Source organism: Schistocerca serialis, chromosome 2 (genome assembly GCF_023864345.2).
Source record: "Schistocerca serialis cubense isolate TAMUIC-IGC-003099 chromosome 2, iqSchSeri2.2, whole genome shotgun sequence".
Taxonomy (NCBI): Eukaryota; Metazoa; Arthropoda; class Insecta; order Orthoptera; family Acrididae; genus Schistocerca; species Schistocerca serialis.
Window position 1 is genome coordinate 870,811,226 of NC_064639.1, and position 5,898 is coordinate 870,817,123.

Sequence of the window (5,898 nt, forward strand, 5' to 3'; positions counted from 1 at the left end):
AAGCTCCATTGAATAATCTGGACTTATTTGACGTTCCAAAATGACAGCTGTGGGCAACCTACATGTAATGGCTTTTTAAACAACAGGTGAGCGACGTCGCTAATGTCAATAGAGCTCATTACACTTCTTGTCACCAGGCGGCACTGCTACACACGTTCTGTCTCCCTGATGACGTCATGAGCCTCAACCAATCAGCAGACTCAATTCCTTGGCGTCCCCTAGACGCAAGTAAGCACACATGGAGGTATAATATTTTTACCTCCATGGAAGCACACCACTGCAGTGATCTCTAAAATAATCTGTGAGTTGAAGGCGTTGTGAGTATTATTTTCGAAGAATATTTTCCGGCAGAAGGATCTGTGTTCGTTACTTTTTTCCTCAAGATTGTAGATAGTGCACTTAACTGTAATAGTATCTCAGAAATAGATGTCTGCCTATTGTGATTTCTAAGAGATGAAAATCGGAACACAAAATTGTTGGAGAGAAATTAGGAAACGTAACATACATTCACTGGTGTGGCAAGTAAGTTGATCAGGTAAAATGATTACAGTTAGAATATAAATGTATATCATTTATTTAATACTGTGACTTGTGCATTCCAGCTGAAAGTGCAGTGTTGTACTGATGAACCTTATAAAATGCAGATATAGTTTCATAGCTGTGTTGTATGCAACTGTTGTAATGGCTGTTGGAAGGCTTCTTCAAAGTTGATTATCATTTAAATGCAGTTCTTGAATTTTATTTCAGTCACTGAAATATTTAACGATGGTTCTTGTTAAAAGAAGGACACTTGCAGCAAAACTGGAGATACTATGAGAAATTTGCATTTACAAAACGACATACTGAAATAGCAGGCAATGAATGTCTCTACTGTCATTAAGAAAATTTGTAAATCAAATCAGTGTCTGCTGAATTCACTCTTTATTATTCATCATAACTACCATTATGGAGTAAATGTTTTGGGATGTAAGTATAAGATTTCAGTGTTAGAATGGACAATTTTTAATTCTTATCTGCACAGCTTAAAAAGAGAATCATCATTAATTGAAACCCTCAGCTGCTGACAAGTGTTGTTGATTTACCTCGATGTATGCCCTGATCAGGACTAGAACCCGTGATTTCCTGCTTACATGGCAGATGCTCTATCCATCTTTATTCATTTTTTGTTGATCGTTTTGTTTGGTCATTGCGGACGTCACATGACGTCCGGTCAAGTTCGTTTGTTGATCCTTCCACTCAGTTTTTTATTACAGAGACCAACCAGCTCTGTGACCGAACATGCTGAGCTACCGTGCCACCTTAATTTTTTTTTACAATAATGTAACTAGGAAATGTGAATCAAATACCACCATTTGAAACTGATATGCATAAAGCTAGTACAAATTATAGAGAAAGAGAGAGGACATATTTTGAAACATATTCGTTATCATACTGTTGAAAATTAAGTCCACTGAACGTATTATTGTGTTTATAATTGCTCCACGTCATAAACATTGTAGCAGAATTGCTCGTGATTCCGCTTACGATTGTTTGTGTGACGAGCCAACCCTATAGTTGCGCCCACCCTCTCTGCTCAGAGGAGGCCAAGATGACTGAATATACATGAAATGCCGGCGTGAGGCAAACACATTCATTACAATGATTGAGATGCGGACAATCGAGCCTGATACAGTCTACTGCTGACTGGGTGCCCGCAGTTGACTTCAGCAGTCCACTTGAGGTTGAGCAGAGCGCGATCCAGAGAGTGTATGCTACACAAAACGTCATGTGTCCCCGTAGCGGTGCGCGATCCGGAGGGTGAACAATCCATAAGACATCGTGTGGCCATGTAGCGGTGTGCAATCCGGAGGGTGTATACTCCACAAGACGTTGTGTGGCCGTGTGCAAAAATGTGTACACACATTTTCAGCTTTCATCATCGAGGTACATCAACAACATCTGTCGGCAGCTGAGGGTTTCAATTAATTAACATTTATTCCAGAGAAGCTGCACAGTCATCAATGGTATCTGTTCTTTCGAGAGCAGTTACTATCTTCATATGTAGTTAAAGGCTACCCAGCCATTGACCTTCGTCTGTGCAAGTCCACACAGGTTGCCCGAACTCTTACAGGAATCGTCACCTTAGTGTGCGTGAGTAATGAGTGGATGGGCAAATATTTATTAGGTACATTACATATGTAGATTGCAGACAGTTGGGAATGTGAGTCTCACGGGAAGCGTGGAAGGCATAAGTCCCTGCAGTCGCGCAATTCATCTGTGTCCTCGGTGGCTCAGATGGAGAGAGCATCTGCCCTGTAAGTAGGAGATCCTGGGTTCGAGTCCCAGTGTGGGCACACATTTTGGGCTGTCCCCATCGAGGTATATCAAACAACACCTGTCAGCAGCTGAGGGTTTCAATTAACTATCATTTATTCTAGAGAAGCTGCATGGTCATCAATGCTATCTGTTCTTTCGAGAGCAGTTACTATCTTCATATAAAAAGAAAATGCTGTAGGACAGATTGAATAAAAGTATGCTGTCAGTCTTGTTTGTGGGCCAGCACAGTGAGAAAGGTTTCTAAGTAGAAGCAGGCAGTACAGACCTTTTTAGGTTGTTCCAAAAAAAAAAAAAAAAAAAAAAAAAACACCCCAACAAATGTTCCAACAGTAATTAAGCTTCATTCCAGATAATTTAGTCCCGTTTTCTTGCCACTTGGCAATCATAGTCTCATCACTATTTACTACCTGAGGCTAAGGTAAGGTTATTCGCACAGGATCAGGTGCTGATGCTACACACATCTGCTTTGACCTGTGATGTAACTGAGTTATTTGTGCTGTGATGTGGTGTGTGATGTCATGGTGAGACTTGAGGTTTTGGAATTTGTTTGTGTTTGTAGATGGTGTGATGTAATATTTGGTGGCACTCTCCCGTGCTGAATATTTCTTAGTGAGTTGCTGTGAATTGTTTCAGTGAAGTGTTTCCGGTTGCTATTGGAAGAATTTCTGATGGTTGGCTGATGATTTTCTTTCATTTTGCATATTGTGGCTGACGGATTCATTTTTATGTTTGAAACTACTAGTGCTGTGTTTTTCTTATGGTCAGATATTTAATATTTTTCCTTTCTCTTCAGCTGTGAATAAGATATAGATATTTATGAGTAGGTCATTGCCTGTTGCAGTGGGTGGCGATATGATCACTGTGATGAAGTTCCTTACAGTTGCTTGGACTGATTGTGGATGGTTTTGTTTTTTTACATTGTGTGTGTGTGGGGGGGGGGGGGGGGTTAAGTACTTTAGTGATATTTGTTTTATATTCCATGTTTGGTACGATTTTGTTTGTATTTGTTTGTGTATATTGAGATTGGTGATGCATACTTAAATTGGTGATGATGCAAGTTTTCATGAATTTTGGGTTTTTCCATGTTAGTGTTTGGAAATTGTGTTGGATTGTTATTGCTAGGTATCTAAGATATTGATTGGTTAAAATATATTTCTGATATTAATCATGTGAGCTTGGGTTGATTTGTTGTAATGTTAACTTCGCTGTAGATAGAATAATTGAAAGTGTGGATAATGGATTTTAGAATTTGAGTGCATTGTTTTTGGTACTGTGGGCTTCGTTTTTTGCTGCTGTATAGGTAAAATGAAATTTGTGTCATCGGTTTTGGAATTGTGTAAGAATTTACAGTGTCTAGGTCTTTGCTTGAGCTATATGGGTGAAGTTAAATTTGTAAAACCATGTTTTAGTGTTTTATGTTGGTTCCTGGTATCAAGAGCACTGTTGGAGCTATGAAGGTCAAGTGAACATTGTGGTGTTGGGTTTTTGAGTTGTTTGAAGATATTTGAGAAGCCCCCATCTAACATATAGCAAGTAATTGGTTATCTCAGCCACTTTAAAAGAAAATTTAAAACATACCTCATTAATGACTTCCTTCCACTGACTATCTTAGCGCAAGTATTTGAATCCTCCTTTAATTGGATGGCAAACAGTGTGTTGTCATTGAAAAATACTTTGTTAATCAAGTAAGTATTAAGTTCCTGATAAGACAGCCTGTAGCTACCCAATAGAACTGAAGTAGCTGCCGCTTTCTTTCTAATTCACTAGAACACATTTAACTGGCATAAACAGAACTAGTATTAAGCAGGATTGTGATAGTTTATTATTGTTAGTATAGTGTATGGCATAAGCTACGTTTGGTTGTCTTTTGTTAATGTGTATCTTTGCTTGTTCCATAACCTTGTATGTTCACCTTCTTGATGGGTTGTACAGAACACAATGAGTAAGTGGTTGAAATCTCTATTCTTTTGAAATTGTGATGGTTTATTTATGTCAAGCCTCATTAGTAAATGATAATATTGTGAAGGTGCTGTTAGAATGCTTAATACCTTGAAGATGCACCAACAAAATGACTGTCAGTAAACACCAGCATCACAATTTCCACCTGCTCAGTAACAATGTGAATGCAATACCTGATAAGACTGGACGCTAAAGACTACACTGTTTAGCGCCCATAACACCATATCCATCCATCCATCCTGATCAGATTAACTGATTATTTACTTCAATGTTTGACAACTAAATATGTGCTCAAATGCAGAAGTTTTTACCCCTAGGCACTTCATTTGAGATTGATTTGCATGACATTGTCGACAGAGTGTTGTACACTACATACAAAATTCATGCTACTACTCAATCCATATTTAATTATTTTGTAATTTGACATGTAGTGATGTTATTCTACTTACATTTGTTCTTTCCATTACTGCCATGTTCAGTAAAAAATATTCAATAATACATTCATTGTACCTTTGATTTATTTTCAGAACCACATCACAACTCCAGTACCACCTCAGAATGACTGCAGGATTGCACAACCAAAGTTCTCTGCCACCACCCTATATTTTGTGGGATGGTTACTAAAGACAGCTACAGCCAATACCCAAGATCATTATTTTATATTTTACCATCTGTGCCAAATTAATGTGCCTGATAATATATTAACATTATGACAATGTCTATAGTACAGGGTTGCCACTGTATCTGGATATTGGGGAATTTCAAAAGCATCAAGGAAATTGGAAAAAATGGAAAAATCTCATTTTTGTATCAGTAGATGAAATGGTTTGTTTACTGAGGTGTCATGCATAATTACTGGCTGGATGCAGCTGAGTATGTGCGCCACTTCCCTACTCCCTCATTACTACTGCTTCTCTCCTTTCTACCACTCACCTCAGCTTGCAGTCAGTGCTGTACCACTTTTTGCCACTAGCCTAGCAGCTGCCGACGAGAGGCAGGCAGGTATGAAGAGTGGTTTGTTTGGATCTGATTCTCAGAGACTGTAGACACAGCGGCCAAAGATGGCAGTTCTGTGCATGAGTTGTGTCTGAGTGATTGTGTGAGTGCACTTATTTTCTGACAAAAGCTGTGGCTGAAAATTTGTTACCGATTCTGAGGGTATTTGAACAAGTTATGTTGCGTGGATTGCTCACTGTGGTCTCATTTCATCAACATGCTGTCTGTGGCTTGCGAATAGCTGGCGAAACCAGTGGCCTCCCACGACAGGCCAAACTCTCAGGCTGTTTCTGTGGGTAACTGTAATGGATCGGGTCTGCTGATATGAAGCCATTTGGTTCCCACTAATGTGCAGGCCCTGCCCATTGTATCTAGTCTTATCGATCTGCATGCAGGCCAGGACGGATTATGTGTGGCGTAATGTAGCGGATTTTCATAGTTTATCCATGGACCCAGGACGGCAGTGCTCCTTGGAAGGCCAGAAACTGCAACTGTCTCACTGCAAGTATGCTGTACAGTGTGCTGTTTTATAGACATTTTATTTGTTCTAGTACATTTTGGCACTTAAAAAGTGGTTTATATGTTACAAAGAAGAAGAAAATTTTTAATCGCTGGCGGTTTTTACAC

General features: G+C 39.2%; 1 long non-coding RNA gene across 1 annotated transcript; it reads left to right on the plus strand.

The window, feature by feature from the left end:
• Nucleotides 1–223: 223 nt before the first annotated feature.
• LOC126456040 (uncharacterized) lies at nt 224–5,042 on the plus strand. The gene is made up of 3 exons (XR_007585363.1): nt 224–522; nt 748–966; nt 4,803–5,042. It is a non-coding gene; the product is annotated as an uncharacterized LOC126456040 (long non-coding RNA).
• Nucleotides 5,043–5,898: the final 856 nt, after the last annotated feature.